The sequence below is a fragment of the Eubalaena glacialis genome, chromosome 16 (assembly GCF_028564815.1).
Source record: "Eubalaena glacialis isolate mEubGla1 chromosome 16, mEubGla1.1.hap2.+ XY, whole genome shotgun sequence".
NCBI classification, from domain to species: Eukaryota; Metazoa; Chordata; class Mammalia; order Artiodactyla; family Balaenidae; genus Eubalaena; species Eubalaena glacialis.
This window is the reverse complement of record NC_083731.1, coordinates 71,332,342-71,353,552: the sequence shown is the minus strand read 5'-3', so window position 1 is coordinate 71,353,552 and position 21,211 is coordinate 71,332,342. Positions and strand designations below refer to the sequence as shown.

Here is a 21,211-nt window from a genome sequence, read left to right as displayed (position 1 = left end):
CAGCTATAGGAACATTTCTGTGATAGCCACTGTACCGGTGTTATTGAGGATGTGGCCCAATCCAGCTGACAGCATTGATCCCCTTCTTCAGGCGTCTTAGGAGAAATGTCTCTCAGTTTGAATAACCAGGAAAATGTGTATTTCTCCTGAGTGTTAGTGTGTTTTCTCTTCCGGGCATTATGAATCTTGCATCTCATAGAATTTGCCTCTTTATTTTGGATGCTGGGAAATTCAAAGCCAAATATGTTGCCCACTTCCAGCAACTTGTACAGTCCCACAGGACATGTATTTTCCGTATGTGCTTTGCACTTGTGTTCATCCTACTTTCCTACCTTTGCTTTCTTTTTGCCCTAATTGCTTCCTCTCTAAGTTGTTGTTTATCACATTGGATGTACTCTAAAGGTTACCTTTATTAGTCAGAGTAGGCCTACTGCAGTCACAAATGACTCCAAAATCTCAATGCAATAAGAGAGGTTGACCTCTCACTTGCCTTAAGTCTAATGCAGATATTACTTGGTGATTCCCCTGCACGTGGGGGATGGAGGAACCAAAGTCCTTTTCAACATGTGGCTCCAATGGGTAGAAAGATAGGAAGCATATCAGATAATTGACTCCTTCAACCTGGAAATGACACACACCATTTCCTCTCACATGCCATTGGCCAGAACTAGTCGCCCAGATGCGAAACTTCTGGGAAATATATTTCCCATTTGGGTAACCTCTTCCCCAAAACAACTCTATATGGGAAGGAACATGAATCCTTTGTGGTCAGCTACACTTTCTCTGCCACACTCCCTAAATTCCTTCTTGGAACAGGAAAATTAAACTAGCTCAGTAGACTTTAGATAAAAAGGAAATATCTTTTCTCCTTGCCAAAGAACAGAACTATCAATCAAGAAAGAACAAAGATTGGTGAAGCTCTATGGCTGGATTCTATGCTGGGTACTGTAGGTGGCTCAAAAGTATAAGTTATATAGTTCTTACCTTAAAGTTGACTCTAGTGTTTCATGTACACCTCCCACACTTCTGCTTCCATGGTTAGGTAGAGATGTAGCAGCCCTCAAAATCATCCTGTGGTAGAGACGTCATTCTACCAGATCTCTTTCCTGCCCTTACCAAACGCTGTAAAGGGAAGGGTCAGATGCGGCAAGGAGCTAGCTCTTTCTGTGAAATAAAAGAAAGCCCTTCTGTAGCTACCTTTAGGGTGGCCAGTGGAAAGTAAGGAGGCAGGGACTCTTCATTTCTGATCTTGGGTAAAGGGTTTAATTTCCTCTTGCCTGGATTCCGAACCATTAAATCAGAGATAATGATGTTTGCCTACCTTGCCCTCAGAATTAATTAGTGGCTGTGTTGCACTTTTCGTCTACAGATGAAAGGTTTTTATGTGAGCACAGGGTATCATCCTCATCCTCATCATCATCACCATCATCACCATCATCACCTTGTACCCTGAAGATAAAGTGATGGAATTCCCACACAAAGCTTCCAAGAGACTTGACCTTTCTAACCTTTCTACCTCTCTCTCTACACTTTTTAAAAGAACTAATCCACTTTCCACTTCTTTGTGACCTTGCTGTCAAGGACTGAGAAAGTGAGAGTTAGTGACAATTTCTTAGAGATCCGTGTTTCATACACCTGAACTTGATGATGACATTCTTCCAGCAATCAAGACTAGACATTTCAACCATACCCTGAATCCAGATGTAAGAGATATATCAGAGGAAGAGGGAAGGGAAAACATTTAAAGAAACTTTTTAAAACATCTCGGAACTCTTCAAAAAATTATTTCATTTTTTTCTCCCAGAACGTCTCACTATATATAAATTGACCTTTTCTGTTTACTTGATGATATTAGAAGGAGGAGTATTATTTCCTTTGAACTTAGTGCTCTGGGCTGGATCCCAAGTCCTTTGGGAGCTTTTCCGTCTCCAAACTCAATAAAAGATCAAATTCTGATGTGAAAACTGGAGTCCTCCTGGGGAGATTGAGAGGGCTTTGGACAACATCCTGCTTTTGAAAGTGGGAGCTAAGACCAGAGGTAGTGTGGGTTATGAAGTGATAGGAGCAGAGCCAAGCAAATAGGGTCAGGTTATCAGAAAAGAACCTGAAGTTTCCCTGGTACCTAGATTTAGTGTTCCCGATCCAGTACTGAGTTGGTACAATCCAATGGTGACCTTATAAACAGTCCTAATTCCTGGGACTAGTTTAATTGGAGTCTTGATACTTCTGGGAAGTCATTAAAATGGAGTAGTTTGCTAAAGTTGTGTAAACATTGTCACTTATCACTGATGCAGATACTTCTTCATTCTAAATTAGCACTGAAATGTGAAAGCTTGTCAGGATTGGAAGAGCTGGAATGATTCAGCTACCTCTGTGATTCCAGCCCCAGCTTGTCTTGTCTCAAAGTGAACAATGACCAGTTACACAAGGGGATTGAAGTGATTCTGAGTTTTTGGTGACTCACATGCTTAGTCAGGCAGTAACGATAATAGCAAACATGTTTACACCTCTTCCTGTGTGCTAGGCATTGTTCTACTCCCTCTGCATGAAATAAGTCATTTAATCTACAAACGACCCTGGGAAGCAATTTCTATTATTACCCCTACTTTAGAGATAAGGAAACTGAGTCAAAAAAGGTTTAAATGTCTTATCCAAGCTTCCATGGCCAGGCAGAGGCAGAGCCAGGATTTGAACCCAGGCTGTCTATACTTGGAACCACTAAACTACGGTGACTCTCTGAGTGCCCTATTCTGTGTGTCTCTGTGTCATTTCAGTATTTCTCTGTGTCAGGAAGTCAGTTCCTATTCTTGGACTGAATGTAAATAATCTATTTTCTCCACAAGTTGGAGTTTTCATATCTACGGAAGACCTGCAAATATGATCAACTACAAAGTAGGAAATAGGGTGGAGCCCAGTAGAATGGACACCACATAGTGACCATGAGGTACAGATAGAAACACATGCTGATGCTGGGGGTTAAAGGAGGGTGCTGAAGGCATGGGTCCAGTCCTCCCATGGCCAAGACAGGGTTTGGGGTTTTTTTTTTAAACTACTCTAAGCCAAGATGGAGATATCTGTTGCTGATGAGAAAATCTCTCAGAAGTAGAATAAACAAAGAGATCTTTTCAACAGATCATGCTGGAACAACTGTATATCTACATGCAAAAGAAAAAAACAATTAATCTAGGCATAGATTTTATACTTTTCACAAAAATTAACCCCAAATGAGTCATAGACCTAAATGTAAATGCAGAACTATAAAACTTCTAGAAGATAACATAGGAGAAAATCTAGGTGACCTTGGGTTTGGCATAAATTTTTAAATAGAACACCAAAGGAGAAATCCAAATTGATGTCAGACTTCATTAAAATCAAAATCTTCTGCTACACAAAAGACACTGTTAAGAGAATGAGAAGACAAGTCACAGATTGGGAGAAAATATTTGCAAAACACATATCTGATAAAAAGGACTTGTATTTAAAGAACTCAAACCCAGCAATAAGAAAACAAACCACCTAATTTTTTTTTCTTAAATTTATTTTTTTGGCCACGTCACACAGCCATGGGGTCTTAGTTCCCTGACCAGGGATCAAACCCGTGCCCCTCTGCAGTGGAAGCACGGAGTCTTAACCACTGGACCGCCAGGGGAGTCCCAAACCACCTAATTTTAAATAGGCAAAAGATCTGAACAGACACCTCACCAAGGAAGATATACAGATGGCAAGTAAGCAAATGAAAAGATGCTCCATGTCATATGTCACTAGGGAATTGAAAATTAAAACAACTATGAGATACCACCACACACTTATTAGGAATGGCTAAAAATCCAAAAAAACTAACACCACCAAATTCCGGAAAGGATGCAGAACAACAGAAACCCTCATTCGTTGCTGGTAGGAATGCAAAGTAGTACAGCCACTTTTGGAGACAGTTTGGCAGTATCTTAAAAAGCTAAACACAGTCATATGTCAGCCATATCTCATTAAAGCTGGAAACACACACACACACACACGCACACGCACACACACACACACAGTCTTGCCATACGATTCAGCAATCATGATACTAGGTGTTTACCCAGATGAGTCGGAAACTTGGGTCTACACAAAAACCTATATGCGAATATTTATAGCAGCTTTATTCATAATTGCCAAAACTTCGAAGCAACCAAGATGTCCTTGAACAGATGAATAGATGAATAAACTGTGATACATCCAGATAATGGAATATTATTCAGCATTAAAAAGAAATGAGCTATCAAGCCATAAACAGTTATATAAGGCAGAACCTTGAATGCACATTGTTAAGTGAAAGAAGCCAATCTAAAAAGGCTACATACTGTATGATTCCAACTATATGACATTCTAGAAAAAGGCAAAACTATATATATAAAAAAAAAAACAGTGGTTGCCAAGGGCTTGGTGGAGGGAGAGAGGGCTATAAATGTAGCACAGGTGATTTTTAGGACAGTGAAACTATTCTGTACGATACTGTAATGGAGGGTACATGACATGTATTTGTCAAAACTCACAGGCCTGTACTACACAGAGTGAAGCCTAATGAAAACTGTGGACTCTAGTTAGCAAAAATGTATCAATATTAGTTCATCAATTATAACAAATGTCTCACACTACTGAGAAATATTAATAACAGAGGAAAGTGAAGCAGGAAAGGGACAGGAAAAAGGGGCATATGGGAACCCTTTATACAATCTGCTCAATTTTTCTGTAATTAAAATTACTTTAAAAAGTAAAGTCTTAACTAGAAAAACAAAAGATAAGAGGGGAAATATGAAAGATAAGAAAGTTAGAGGATTAATTCAGAGAATCCAATATCTGACCCACCATTGTAAGGATACAAGTTTCACATGGGGAAGGATTTTATCTCTTGTTCACTCTTATGTCCCAAGAGCCTAGAACTGTTCTTGGTATAAAGCAGAGCTCTACAAAATATAAAACAATACTAGGTGTTCCAGAAAGAAAAAGCAAAGAAAATGGCAAGGACACATTTATTAAGGAGCTAATAGATTTCTCAGAACTGAAGTATGCTCAGAAACAGAAAACTGAAAGACAAAAGGCCCAACAAGACATGTTACTGTGCAGCTTCAGAACACCCACAATAAGGAAAAGATCCTGAACGTTTACAGAAAGGACTAAGAAAGAATGACATTGGATTTCTCGACAACACCAAAAGGGAGAAGGGAATGGAGAAACGTCTTCAAAGTTTTGAGGGAACTCTTCACCAACCTAGAATTCTCTGCCTTGCTACACTATCAATTAAATATGAAAGTAAAATAAAGCCTTTTTCAGGCCAGCAAGTGTTTCAATATTTCCCTCTACCAACTCCTTCTCAGAAAGTTCCAGAAGGATGTGCTCTACTAAAGTAAGGAATTAGACCATGAAAGAGGAAGACACAGATTCTAGGAAACAGGGGCTCCAACACAGAGTGTGGGCAAAGGGCATTCCCAGCGTGCTGGTGAAGAGAAGTTGGAATCATAGCTGGGTAGCAGACCCCGTGAGCAACCAGTCCCAACTGCAGCAGGACAGACAAGTCTCTATTTTTTTAAAAAAAAAAGTGAATATATATACATATTCATAATCACATGATACATTGATTTAACCCCAATTTCTGAAATGTCCATATAGGGAGGTAGAGAGTGGAGGTGGGGAGGTGGAAATGAACTGAAGTCTCTCATTCTACAGGAAAAATCAACAAATAATGCTTAAGGTTGAGAAATTAATAAACTGCAATGTAGCATTTTCGGTTAAACTATGGAAGTGATTGCTTTGAAAAAATCAGCAGTTTCCTGTAGGGAGGAGGCCTTAGGAAGGGGAGGTGGGGCAGAAAGCTGTGTCTCTCATTATAAATAAACTTCATAGTGTTATTTGTCTTCTGAAGCCATGACATGTATTATATTGTAAAAATACAGATTCAATTTAATAAAAAAAGAAGAGGGAGAAAAGTTGTAACCGCAACTCCAAAAGGACTCAAGCAGGGTCCTTCGGGTTGTCTGCTGGTCATATGGAGGATGGAGAGGCAGTGTACAAGTGACCTGTCCCAAATGCCTCCTTTTTCCTGGAGAGACCCAGAGCCCAGGCTGTGGCCGGGGTGGTAGAGTAAGGCTCATTTTGGTATATCAGCAACATCATTTTTGGTCTTTGGTTCTGTGCTCTCTGCATCTCTGACTTTGAATCCTTTGCAGGTTTGAAAATGCTTTCAATCATACATTAGCACCAGGAGCAGATCCACGTTTTATGGGACCTAAAACTTATATGACCTTGGAGATCCTCTCTAAGAAAAATAATATAAAGAAATATTTATTTATCTTTATTGTTTAGAATGAGAAAATATATCACAATAAATTACAAATTTTTTAAAGCTGTTAAATACCCAAAACCTAAAAATCCAGAGAAGTGACATTACATTTTACTAATTAACTACCTGACACACCTCTAAAATAATTTTTTTCCTGTATTGTTTTGGGTGCATAATCTTTGATCCATATAACAAAATTTTGTCATATTTTCTTTTTTTTTTTTTAATTTTATTTATTTATTTATTTATGGCTGTGTTGGATCTTCGCTTCTGCGCGAGGGCTTTCTCCAGTTGCGGCAAGTGGGGGCCACTCTTCATCGCGGTGCGTGGGCCTCTCACCACCGCAGCCTCTCCCGTTGCGGGGCACAGGCTCCAGACGCGCAGGCTCAGCAACTGTGGCTCACGGGCCCAGCCGCTCCGCGGCATGTGGGATCTTCCCAGACCAGGGCTCGAACCCGTGTCCCCTGCATCGGCAGGCAGACTCTCAACCACTGCGCCACCAGGGAAGCCCCCATATTTTCTATAGAGAGACTAGAAAGATAATTCAGGCTTCCCTCTAGCAAGGTTGATTGAAATCTATTTTTTTACAATTCGTTGCTTAGAAAACTTTTTCTCTGGTTTCTAACTCCTTATTGATAAAGCCATGTACATTTTTAAGATCGTTGTCCTGAATTTTGAAACTCCTCTATTTTTGTTCTTTTCATTTATGAACTACTTCAGACACCTTGCTCTTGTAATACTACTTCAGACTTGTTGCCTGCAAACTCAGGAACTCTGATAACTGTTATCGTATGTGATACCCACCAATACAGGAAAGAAAAAAAATATATATATATGTATATATACACACAGTGTATCATAATTTTCTATGCTGCATTTTCAAGTATATTCCTGACAGGAAAGAACTTGCATTTTGACTAAACTTGTTTGAGAACTGAATCTTGCATTTACTGAAGATTGGAAGAAAGTCCCACAGACTGTTTTTTGGCTCCAAACATTTCAAACCTGTTTCTCCTCCACTGTCCTCATACTTGCAGTGTCAGATGCCACAGGACCTGTCCATGTCGTGAAATGGCCTCTGTCCCTGCATCTTCTTGTCAGGACTCCCAGCGAGTGGGCGGTAGGAGTATTCCTAGAAATAGCTTGACTACTTGGAAGAGACCACAGCGTACAAAAATATATCCCACTGTTCAAAATTTCCCTCCACCAACTCCTTCTCAGAAAGTTCCAGAAGGATGTGCTCTACCAAAGTAAGGAATTAGACCACGAAAGAGGAAGACACAGATTCTAGGAAACAGGGGTTCCAACACAGAGTGTGAGCAAAGGGAATTCCCAGGGTGCTGGTGAAGAGAAGTTGGAATCATAGCTGGGTAGCGGACCCCGTGAGCAACCAGTCCCAAACTAGATGTATCTCCAACTCAACCTCCCCGCAAATACCCATGGAAACCCACAATGCCACTGCCAGATGGGAAAGAATGATGGAAGGGAAATCAGAGAAGAAACAGGATCTTCACTGATTGTGGTTAAAATATCTCTTGCAAATTTTATGTTTTAAAAAACCATATGATCATGAGAACCTATTTCTAGGGCCTTAGAAGGGCCAGTGCAAAGGAAGTGCCCTGCAGTTTAAGCTTCACTCCCTCTGACTGGTAATTAGGCAGGAAACTGGCCAGCACTCCAACCCTTCTGCCCTGATGTAAAGTGTTACCACTTCTGCCCTGAGGATGGGGGTGAGGGAGGAATGGGCTTGGGGAAGGTGAAGAGGTAGGGCTGGCACCTGGCTCACCTGAGCTGACCTTGGCTATGTGGCTTAACGGGTGTGAGTAGAGGGCAAAGGAAGGAGCATTCCCATCAGTATCACCCTGGAAGCACTTTCCCTGCCAGCTGGCAGGGGAAGGGGCAGGGTAGGGGGAACTGAAGGGAGACAGGAAAGAAAGGAAAACCAGTCTAAGTCTCCTGGTCCCCAGCAATTACTAGTAGGCACCAAAGAAGGTCTCTTCTGGCATTGAATCTTTGTTTCACATCACCAGGATAAATCAATTAATTGATTTATTACCAATTTTTCTAAAAACAGCCATCTGTCCAGTATTTGCCTGAATTTATTCATTCTGTGGATTGTGACCACAACAGATTGCCACCAATTGTCCTTTGGATCTGTCTCTCCCATCATCAATTGTATGTGCAGAAGAAATAAAAAGGATATTATTGGTAGGCCAAGGAAAATATAATGAGGAAGATGATTCAAGGCAGAAAGTAACATAATACATTCCATGGTCAAACAGAAATTATTCTTGAAAGTCTCTTTATTTCTGGCTCTTGGACCAGCAAATATTTTTAGGGGCTTACTTTGTGCCATTTGTATTATCTCCTTTAATCCTCACAATAATCCTGAGAGGAGGTGTGATTATTTGTATTTTGCAGATAAGGACACAAGCCCATAGTGAAGTAAACCAAAAAGGTTGGGGGCCCTGGACAAGATAACACACTAATAAGGGTTGTCTGACTCCCAAACTGTGTTTTCTCACCACCCCACACTGATAACTGAAAACTGCCCATAACATCGAGTTCCCAGGCTGGCCGGAGTCCTCCCCACTAAAGGTCTTGGTGTCCAGGCCTGTCATGCTCTGAGCATCCGGACCTGAAGAAGGCAAAGAACCCAGCCGGATACCTCCCTTGTACTTTACAGGGCTGCTCGGTGCTTGCTGACTGATCCCGACAACTAATGGATATATTTTATTCTTTTCCAGAAGAATTACCACTACCCTCAGAAGCAAACCCTAGAGCTAAGAAAGTCTGTAGAAACCTTATTTCAGAAACACTTTAAAAAAAAATAAATTTGTTTATTTATTTATTATTTTTGGCTGCGTCGGGTCTTTGCTGCTGCACACGGGCTTTCTCTAGTTGCAGCGAGCGGGGGCTACTCTTCGTTGCGGTGCGCGGGCTTCTCATTGCGGTGGCTTCTCTTGTTGTGGAGCACGGGCTCTAGGCACGCGGGCCTCAGTAGTTGTGGCATGCAGGCTCAGTAGTTGTGGCTCGTGGGCTCTAGAGCGCAGGCTCAGTAATTGTGGCGCACGGGCTTAGCTGCTCCGCGGCATGTGGGATCCTTCCGGACCAGGGCTCTAACCCGTGTCCGCTGCATCGGCAGGCGGATTCTTAACCACTGTGCCACCAGGGAAGTCCCTAGAAACACTTTAAAGGTCCATTTTCAAATTGTAGATTAGGGAGCTTTGAAGGTTAATAGTGCTGAGGTAGATGAGTGGGAGGAAAAAATCCTTTCATTTTTGAGCCATTGTAAATACATGGAGGCATATCTTCACTCCATACCCCTAGGAAACAGCAAAACGCTGGCTTCCTTCTCTGATTTCTTGTATCTGAAACAAAAGCTGCTATTTCTTGCTTGCGTGTCTGGCTGTTGTTCAGAATGAAAGCAGAACTTTCCCAGCCTTCCGGAAGCTCCGGGAGCCACGAGAGCTGGTGATTCTGCAATCACAGTGAAGAAGGGTAGGGGAAACTCCCAGCAGCTCCCACACACATATCACATACTTCTTCTAAAATGAAGCACAAAATGAAGACTCAGAGAACCACAACTGCAGTTACAGACTGAACTACCTACCTGTCCTCGTTTGCAGTCCACTGTGTACGTGGTGTTGTGGCTGAGGAGAGGAAGAGGCCAGGGGCAAGAGCTCCTTGATTTCATCAAAGCTTTAGAGACGTTTCTCGAAGGATAAACAGACTGTCTTATTTTGCTCAGAAGAAATTAGTTTTACATAAAACATGTCAGGGAATGGAGACCGTTGCTTTTTCCCACACAATCACATGTAGCTATTTTAGTCTCCGTGGCAGGAAAATGCCCTCGACCTGCATGTGTTGTCCCATAAAAGAGTAGAGGCAATCGTGATGCCAGGCCCATGCCAGCAAATTTTGAATGACTTTTCAAATGACAACAATAATCATCACGTTTGAGTGACATCTTTCTCAAAGGAACCCAGTGAGTGATAGCCTTGTCTTTAACTCTGACCTTTCCCTCTAAGACCCTAAATCTCCTTGGCCACAGAACTGTGAGACATCTGTTCCTGTGTCTCCCTCCCTAGGGCCCCCTCATCCCACTAGATGCCCAAAGCAGTCTGATGGCTCTGGGTTGCTCAGAACCCCCAAAGCAGGGCACAGGACTGGTACAGCTTTGCTACTCTATGGCTAGCAGGATTGGCCTCACCTGGGGGCTGGTCAGAAATGCAGCACCCTGGATCCCAGCCCTGACCTGCTGAATTGAGCCTGCATCCTAGCAGGACTCCTGGGGACTTGTGGGCACATGTGTGTTTGTGAAGCACTGGTCTACCCTATCCCCATGGAGGAACAGTGAGCCTTGTCAGCAACTTGCGTGTGAGGCAGATTACGACACATCTCCGGGCCTCAGTTCTCTCATTTGTGAAATGAAGAAGTAAAACCATCTTCAAGTGGCTCCAGGGTCAGGCCATACACTCACCTTTGTGTCAAATGAGTCAACGCCTCCAAGCCTTAGTCTACTCATTTGCAAAATAGCAATATTAAGTACCCATCTGATGGGGCAGTTGTAAAGGGGGAGTGAGAAAACCTGTATTTGTTTCCTATTGCTGCTGCAACTTTACCCCACAGTTAGTGGCTTAAAAAAAACACAATTTTTATCTTACAGTTCGGAGGTCAGAAGTCTGAAAAGGGTTTCACTGGGCTGAAATCAAGGTGTCAGCAGGGCCAGGAAGCTCTGGAGGAGAAACTGTTTCCTTGTGTTTCCAGTTTCTAGAGGCTGCCCACATTCCTTGGACTATGGCCCCCTCCACCTTCAAAATCAGCAATGGCCAGTAGAGCTCTCACATCATATCACTTCAACCTTTGCTTCTGCCGTTACCTCTCCTTCTCTGACACTGACCCCTGCTTCCTGCTTTCACTTATAAGGACTCCTGGGATTACACTGACCCACCAAATAATCCAGGTTGATCAACCCATCTCACAGTCAGTTGATTAGTAAACTTAATTCCATTTGCAGCCTTAATTCCTCCATTGCCGTCTAATGTAACATAGTCACAGACTCCAGGGATTGGGACATAGATGTTTTGGGGGGGGGCATTATTTGGCCAGCATTAAGGCGTTATTACTGTGCCTGGCAAGTAGTCAACACCCAATAAATGTTAGGTGTTTTTATCTGTGATTCTGCCCCACTAGTGTAGGAACAGAGTAGTGGACTGGTTGTGTTTTCATGATGAAATGACCAAGATATTTTCCATAGAAGTGTCCTCTGATTCTGGCTTGTCTTACCCTCTCCAACTTTGGCTCCTGTGGCTGGACACACACCCCTAACTAGGGGGCTCCCTCATCCCTGACAAACCAGCCACATTCCACGTCTAAAGCTTGAAAAACTTTCATATATACACTATGCATGGATGATAAGTTACAGCCTCATGATGTAGTTACAGAATCCCCTGAACCCACTTATCTGAATTCTCTCCTGTAGACCACCTACCCTCTATCACATTCATTCATTCGGGCAATACTGAGTACCTCTCAGGTGCTGGGTGCCAGAGATGAAACAAGGTTGAGTGGGCTTATCTGCACCTCTCGGTAGAACCCTATGTCCCTGCACAGATGCCTTGGGAGCTGCCAACGGGGTTCAGAGGGAAGCTGGGAGGCCCTGGGTTCTCCAAGCCTGGCTTCAACAAAGCAGCTTCAACAAAGCAGAGACTTTTGCATGGCCTTCAGTGCAAAGACTTTAGATCAATTCTTTGTATTACACTTGGTTGCCTCTTGGCTATATAACTTCTGAGTGCAAATCGTTGAATTCTTTAACAAAGTATTGTAGAGAATAAATCATAATGGGTTTAAAAAAAAAGCAGCTTCAATTTTTTTCTGTTTCACATAGTGGGGTTCTGTGTAGGATTTTGTTTAAAAACAGGGTCCCCTTTCCAGTACCTGGCACACAGTAGACACTTGTAAATAAGTAAATCTCTAGGTGTCTGAAAACCACGAGTCTAGGATATGGAGCCCTTTTCCAGTTGATTCTCCAGCGTTGGCCCCTGGGGCTGCTGACGCCCTGGGCCCTCTGGTCCTGAGTCTCGAAATGCCTTCTCACCTCACCTCAGTTGTGCAGCCGCCCCTGTGTGCCGTGAGCAGCTGTCCCTCCTCTGTCCTTATCAGTCTCGACTTCCTTTGTTTTCTTTCCACTTCTAGGCAACCCCCCATCTTTTGCTCCACTTCCGGTATTTCTGGAGCACATTCGGCCCCTCTTACCATCTTTCTGTCTCCTGTTAGTTACATCCTGTTTCATCATCATAGTTGCAGTCTCAGAACCCCTGTGATAATTCTTGCCTTCTTCAGAAAGTGATTCAACTCTGCCCTCCTTCCTGGGGGAGAGGAGAAATCACCCTGTTCCCCTTGCCAGCCCTGCCCTCTCTCCCCTCTTACTATAGAGCAATAACCATATCTAACCCTCACACAGCTCTCCTCCACCCTGAGTCATTTGAAATGACTTAAATTAAGCTGTCTCATCATTTCCCTCCAACCACTTCTAATAACACCTTATATTTATAGTTCTTTAGAGTTCACAAAGCCCTTTGACATTATCGCATTTAATATGAGCCTCAAGCGCCCTTATGAGGTAAGCAAGGTGGTGAATTTTATTCTCATTTTGCAGAGAAGGAAACAGGCTCAGAGCGAACGAGTGCTGCGGTCAAAGCCACTGCTGCCTTAAGTGGTAGAACCGGCCCCAAGTAGAGATTTTCCCAAGCACAGCACTCTCTGCACCGTGTATTCGACCTCACCTCCAAAGATTAAGAAGGTTCAGGGACTGTTTCATTTTTGTTTCAGGAATGGATTTGGCAAAAGAACAAGACAGTGCAGTTCATCCTGGCTGCAGCGGCTGCGTGCCCTCCTTGCCTTAGCTGCATGTTGAATTTGGAACCTCAAACAAAACGCAGTAGGAGGACAAAGAAATCTTCCGTTTGCATGTTTGCATTCTATATTGTTTCCTCCTTTGACTTCATAGAAAGGAAGAAGCAGGAGACCTGCACTTCTGTCATTGTTACCATCACTTTAATTATGCCATGCCACTTGAAAGTTAAGCCAGCTTTGTTATGAAAAACACATTTCTTTTGAGGAAATAGGGCAGCCTCTTGGAGCCAATGAAGATACAGAGTTCTGCAACATTCTCCACAGCACACCCTTGACGTGCAACAGAACAGAAGGATAGTTAAGACATTGTATCTTAATTATCTGGTAACAGAAGTAAACTCTCCTAGTCTCAGGACTCCAAATATCAAGAAATACAAATGTAGACTGTTAAGAGATCAGGAGACAGTCAGTCCCTGTCCTTTCTGTTCTCTCTCCTCTCCTCTCCTTGGAGAAAGCTATACAATTTGGGCTTTCCTCAGAACCTTAGAGACATGTGAAGTACTTAGGATCTTCAAAAGCTCCTTTTTTTTTTTTCTTTGATTTTGATACTAAAAAAAATAACAGATTGCACTTTCAGAGCCAGGCAAAAGGGATGGAAACTATTGTATTCCGCTTGGGAAAAGTGGTTACCCTGAAAGCTAATCAGTTTCCACATCAGCTTTCCCTTTACTGAGTCAGGCTGGGAGCAGAATAAGAAATAAATGGTTCCAAACTTGAATGCCAAACAAGAAACACTCCTGACTAGGGGGAACTGATTTGAGTTAATGAATGTAGAATACCTTTCCATTAAAGGAAGAACCCTGTGGTTTGGATTAGGAACAGAGGATTCAGTGTAATTCAGCCATGGCTTAAATAAATATATACTCTAACTCTCTGTACTGAAGGGCCCTAGAAACGGTGATACCTCAGTAGCAATAAACACACTGTGTGCCCAGATACTGGTTTCTAAATGCCATTATACTGGACTCCTTGAGAAAAGGAAGAGTTTCAGGGCTGGGATGGTGGGGGGATGGAATACAAAATGAGCCTGTGCTATGCCAGAAAGCAGAAAAACAAAGACTTACAGGCAGGTGTAAAAAAGATCATGCAAAGACATGAATGAGTCTTAAATGCATATTGCTCAGTGAAAGTCGTTGGTCTGAAAAGGTTACATACTGTATAATTCCATTTACATGACATTCTGGGAAAGGCAAAACTATGGAATGCTAAACAGAACAATTTGGGGTGGGGCAGAGAATTGAATAGGGAAACTATTCTGGAAAGTAAAGAGTTCTGTGATAATACAAAAAAACCACTTTGAGGGTTATCTGTTTCCCAACTTCAGATTTTACTGTATAGGATTTTCTAAAAGGAAAGAACACACCCTATACTTATATATGTATGTGTTATAGAATATATACGAAGAACTGAAAACTGCAAGTGTTGGTACATGGCGTTTGTAAATGCATGTAGGTAATCACCTTGATGGAAAGAGTATAATAAAGTTCCACTACATATTGCAATTTGTTTAATAGAATATTTGATTCAGACATCACCTTAGGTTTCATACTGCATTATAAATAGACTGATTGAAGTTGAATAACAAGTGCAACTGAATTAAACACATAAAATTTCTGTCTCCATCATGTCCTACCCCATTGCAGCAAAAGACTTAAAAGTCTCATAACACCTAAGGGACCTATGTGTCACGGACTCTGGGGCACGAAAGGCCAGAATATCATTGATGAGGCTATCACTCTGCTAGCACCTATTCAGAAGTCTGGAACCCACCTGTAGTGTCTCTGAGAAGGGGGACATTTTGATTTAATGTGACAAACTCAAATGGGCCCCATCAAATCTTAAGAGCCCATCTTTCATGGTCCCAGTTGTAAGAATGTCTACAAAATATGAAGAGATGAAATATCACCTGAAGTCTACAGAAATTAAAGTCTGAGGCCTCACGCTGTCCCTAGGCTAAATCTCACGGTCCTCTGAAGAAGAGCTTCCCCACCCAAGAGCGTGCCTCATCTGGGGCACACGCACACACCCATACTCACACTCACACACGCTCACATACGTTTCCCCCTTTCTTCCCTTAATACTCAATTCTAAGGCAAACTCTGCATTGCACCATTTATTTTCATTTTCTTTTGCCTACATAAGTGGCATGGGGCCAAGCTTACTGATAACTGCAAACTTATGCAGAGTCAGTATTTGTAAAACCTCTCAAAGTGCCTCTTATCACTATCAAAATAGACTAGGTCAGCAGCCTGAAAAGGAAGTAAAACACAGACAAAGAAAGATGATCTCCTTAAACCAGCGTAAACATCCTTCTTTATTTGCCATGGCCTCTTATTATCATCACTTTTCTTTGCTGGAATAGCATGATTTTGTGTGTGTGTGTGTGTGTGTGTGAGTTGTTATCACCAATTACCCCAGAGAAAGGATAGCATTTATTTATCGTTCTTTATTTCTACTTAAAAAACTTGAGGATCTTAAGTGTCCTTCTGCTTTTTTTATCACAACATCATTTTCAATCTCTTTCCAAGATGCTGATTGGCACCTCTGTATCATGTCTTCCCTTGGACAATTTTACCAGCAAACAGTCTAAAACACTAACAGAACCTATTACTTTTGTTTTCCTGGTGAGTCACACAGCTTATTAAAAGCATCTCAAGACCAGTGCAAGCGTGGATGACTGGATAGTTGATGAAACAGGAAGTTTTTTCAATTAAGTGAAGGGTCACATGGCCTTATGTTAAGATTCCTTTGGCCACTGTCCCTTCTAGTGCAAACACATATTTAAATGTGATAATTACCCTTAAACAATTCAAGCAATTTGGGTTTGGATACAAAGCAACCAGAAGAATGGAATTGATAATTGGAAACCTTGTATAGCGCAGGGAGCTCAGCTCGGTGCTCTGTGGTGACTTAGATGGATGGGATGGGGTGGGGGGAAGGGAGAGGGGGAGGGAGGTCCAAGAAGGAGGGGATATATGTGTACACATAGCTGATTCACTTCATTGTACAGCAGAAACTAACAGAACACTGTAAAGCAACTATACCCCAATTAAAAAAAAAAAAAATGAGGGAAAGTTTACTCTCTCTCAGTGCTCTACAGAATCAGGGAGTGTTAGAGCAGGGAGGGACTTTGGGGGGGTTATCAAGGAGAAGCATTTTACTTTATAGATGAGGAAGCTGGGAGCCAGGGAGGTCTGGTGACTCACCTAAGGCCAGCAGTTAGCTGCTGGACAAAACAGATTTGGCCCAGTGTTTTTCCATTAAATGATGGATTTGTATTATTTTTGGCTATTTTGACAATAAAGAGATATATTTGTTAATTAAACTGCAACCTTATTATAGTCATAATGCTGGATATCATATACACCTCCTAGAAAGATATGGGCAAAAGGCATATGGCTCTAGGCCTTAAACACTGATTTCTGGGAACATTTAGGTGCATTTAAATTCAGAGAGGGATTCAGAAGAAGAAAACCAAGTTCAACATTTTCTGATTTCATTGAAGAATAGATTGCACTAGAAACCATCTTGTCCAACAGAGGAGGCAGTCAAGTATTTCTGGGAACCAAATATTTTCTGCCATTTACTCTTGGTTTCAGCAATCTTGAGATACCACTGAAAAGGGGGTCGATGGGAAGAATTCAAGGCAAGGAGATCATTATGGTTAAGCGGACAACCATTCTGGAGAGAGATGGAAAATGGCATTTCCTAATATCTAAGTCACTGGAGAGGGCAGGAATCGTGGTCAGGAGCCCTCGTTCTGCATCCTCCGTTTCCCAGTTTCAACCCACACCCACTGTGTATATTAATCTTACCCACCTTCTCCCACATTATACTACTACCATCAGGCTCCTCCCCTTCTCCAAGTAAGGAACCATTTAAACATCATTTTGGGGAACTCCCTGACGGTCCAGTGGTTAGGACTCAGCACTTTCACTGCCGGGGGCCCGGGTTCATCCCTGGTCGGAGAACTAGGATCCCACAGCCCACGTGGTGTGGTCAAAAAAATAATTTTAGTGTTCTCCCATACTTTGTCCAAGTTTGGGCATATAGAAAGCCCTTAATTTGTGTTTTAAGTTTGGTATCAACTATTTAGTTGATCTGGAGAAACTGTACCAAATTCGGGTCTGCAATTTGGAGCCATGAGGTTGACCACATGGCAGAACAGAAAACTACACCTGGAATCTCCCAGGTTGTCTAAATGTGAAGCCACACTCCTTGTGTGTAACTATTTCTGTGGCTCAGACCCAGTTCTCACTGCCTCTTATTGAATCTCTCGTGTATGTTTTCTCTTTCTCTTTCTCTCAAGTTAGTGGTGCTTCCCGCAGATAAGGCACTAAAATATCTCAAGTCAGTATATCACTTTTTCTTTACAGGTCCCATTCAGCAAACAAGACACACTGGTCAACATAAACTCTACTTGCGTTAGATTTGGTTTCTAATTTATCAGCATCAGCATCAGGATAATTATGGATTTGCTTTCAACAGCAGAATTTGTATATCCAGTGTGTCTGTAAATCCATTTCAATGAACGTTCACTAAGCACCTTCACTGAACGCACTGTTCTGACAGGCACTGTAGAAAATATGGTCTCTTCAGGCGATAGAATCTAATTTATTTAACCTGTCGTGTTACCGTAATTTAGATGTAGTTCCTGTAATTTGCTCATTTCATCTTGTGTTTCTCAGTTTTCGAAAACATCAGAGCAACAAGTGGTACAGTAGCTGCTTAGTTAATTTTTTTTTTTTTTTAATTTTTTATTTATTTATTTTTGGCTGTGTTGGGTCTTCGTTTCTGTGCGAGGGCTTTTTCTCTAGTTGTGGCAAGCGGGGGCCACTCTTCATCGCGGTGTGCGGGCCTCTCACTATCGCGGCCTCTCTTGTTGCGGAGCACAGGCTCCAGACGCGCAGGCTCAGTAGTTGTGGCTCACGGGCCTAGTTGCTCCGCGGCATGTGGGATCTTCCCAGACGAGGGCTCGAACCCGTGTCCCCTGCATTGGCAGGCAGATTCTCAACCACTGCGCCACCAGGGAAGCCCCTGCTTAGTTAATTTTTTATGCATGTTATTCTTCTGCTTAAGAGTTTGTAAATTTACCAGTTCATATGCTAATCTGCTATGGATCTGTGTTATTTAATAAAAAATAAATCTGAAAATAGTTATATTAATATTTATCAATGTTTAATTGGCTAAAGTCAACCTTATTATGATCTTATATATTTTTTACATTAAATATCACTGTAAACAATGAAACCATAAAAAGTTCCTGAGCATTTTGGGTCAGATTTTTCAAATCTGAAAGGAAGGAATAAGCCTGGGGAATCAGCACTAATCTTTTAAAAATCAGGGTGCTTGAAGAAGAGTCAAAATTATAATGAGCTTGAAGCAAATTATCAAATTAATCCTGGTTGATGCAATGACTGTCTTAACTCATGAAGCCACCTGTCTCCATTTGAAGATGTCAACATCGAAAGTGAAACAGCCTTTACTGAGGGCCCGCAGTGCTTCAGGCAGTGAAGAGGAAAGCAAAATGAAAGGGCCTCACTTCAGTGAGCTTATAATTACAGGGGAAGTAATGGGGAGGGTATTTTTGGGGAGAAATAAATAGAAATAACAAGATAATATTGAACAAGAAGAAATTTTAGCATGAGCTCAGGAAAATAATTCCTATATCAAACTTATCAGTATAATTGCTGGAGCCATTATGCTGTATAATATTGTTGGAGCTATTAGTATTAATCATAGTAATCATCATTTATTATGAGTGCAGCATAAAGAACAATTCTGCAGTAGTAGGGAGATGGAACAGATAGACTTGAAGAACTACGTCTCTTCAATTCCACGATGCTGTGCCTACTATAAATTCTAAGAACAGAAGGTCTTAAGCACTTCATTATCAAAGAAAAGTGCCGCCTGACCACATCCAAGCAAGTGTCTTCTTTGAAATTCTACTCCTTTAATTAAAGAGGATAATTCTTAATATAACTGACTCAGTTGAAAAAAGCACTAGATCCAAGAATGTTCTGTTTGTTGTTTGCTATTTGGGAGCAGGTGTATCCATCTCCCTATTTTTTTCCTCTTTAAGAAGTAATCTGCAAAATAAGTTTATCTTGTTATTGTGTATAATTATTTGTTTATCTTGTAACTGTGTGCAAAATAAATCAGGTAAAGGATAAAGAATGGAACTATAGTAGAAGAATTAAAGAAATTTAGATTATTTAGTGAATTGATTTAGTAGATTACTTTTAATTGAATTTTTTATGGAGATAATTGTAGATTCACATACAGTTATAACAAATAATACAGAAAGTACCTTCTACTCAGTTTCCCTCAACACTTTGCAAAACTCTACTATAATATCACAACCAGGATACTGACATTGATACATTCCACTGACCTTATTCATATATCCCCAGCTTAACATATACACATTTGTGTGTACTCAATCCTATACAATTTTATCACATATGTAGGTTCATGCATCTATCACCACAGTCAACATTCAGAACAGTCCATCACCACAAGGATCCCTCCTGTTGCTCTTTTATAACAACATCCAACTCTCCTCTCCCCCCATTCTCAACTCCCGGCAACCACTAATCTGTGCTCCATTTCTAAAATTTTGTCATTTCAAACGTATGGCATAAAAGAATCATACAGTATGTACCTTTTGAAATTGGCTCTTTTCACTCAGCAAAATTCTCTGGAGATTCATCCAAGTTACTATGTGTATCAGTAGTTCATTCCTTTCCATTGCTAAGTAGTATATGGTATGTATATACCATATGTAGTAGTATGTGGTATGTATGAACCACAGTTTGTTTAACCATTCACCTGTTGAAGGACTTCCAAGCTGTTTCCAGTTTTTAACTATTACAGAACACTGCTATGAACATTCATGTACAGGTGTTCATTTCGTTTGCCCAAGAGTACAATTGCTAGATCATATGGTTATTGCCTATTTAGACTTATAAGAAAATGCCAAATTGTTTTGCGAGTGGCTGTACCATTTTACATTCCCATCAACAATGTAGGAATGATCCAGTTTCTCTGCATTGTTGCCAGTACCAGGTGTTGTCACTATTTTTAATTTTAGCCATTCTGATGGGTGTATAGTGATATACCATCATGTGGATTATGTGGATTTCTTGAATGGCAAATGATGATAAACACCTTTTCATATATATTTATTTGGCAACTGTATGACCTCTTGAGTAAAATGTTCCTTCATGGCTTTTATCAATTTTTGTTTGCTTGTTTTTTAATGTTGAGTTTTGAGAATTCTTCATATTCCTAGAAACCAGTCCCTTGTGGATATGTTGCTTGCAAATATTTTCTCCCAGTCTGTAATTTAATCTTTTCATCCTCTTCACGTAGGCTTTTGCAGAGCAAAAGTTTTAATTTTGAGAAGGCCCAATTTATCAATTTTTCTTTTATTTTCTTTTGGTGTCAAGTCTATGAACTTTTTGCCCTGGCCCTAGATCCTGAAGATTTTCCCCTGGTTTGTTTGTTTTGTTTTGTTTAAAAGTTTTATAGTTTTAGGCTTCACATTTAAGTATATTTTAAGTATTTTGTATTTTAAGTATTTTGAATTTATTTTTGTATAAAGTGTGAGATTTAGGTTGATCTTAGAAAATTTGAACAGTAATATTAAAGGTCTTAACATAAGTTTTGTATAATCTAGGAAACTGTCCCCAACAGCCCAACACATGGAGAACTTATTAAAACCAAGCACTCAGCTAGGCCACAAAGGAATTCTTAAAGAGGACATATAGACCACATTGACCACCACACAATAAAATTAGAAACCAAGATTTAAAAGTAGCCTGAAAAGAAAAAAATCATAATTAAGTGTATGATATGTTTAGACTTGGGTGGTTTTTACATGAACATTGCATTTTTTTTTTTTTTTACATCTTTATTTGGAGTATAATGCTTTACAATGATGTGTTAGTTTCTGCTTTATAACAAAGTGAAACA

The 21,211-nt window shown here is 41.0% G+C and overlaps 1 long non-coding RNA gene across 2 annotated transcripts in view; it reads right to left on the bottom strand.

Annotated features, from left to right (window-relative positions):
• The window catches only part of LOC133076145 (uncharacterized), a 59,982-nt gene that overhangs the window by 19,881 nt on the left and 18,890 nt on the right, over positions 1-21,211 (bottom strand). For both annotated transcript variants that reach the window (XR_009697502.1, XR_009697503.1), the window contains exon 3: positions 985-1,164. This is a non-coding gene — a long non-coding RNA (uncharacterized LOC133076145). The remainder of the gene's footprint in view (positions 1-984; positions 1,165-21,211) is intronic.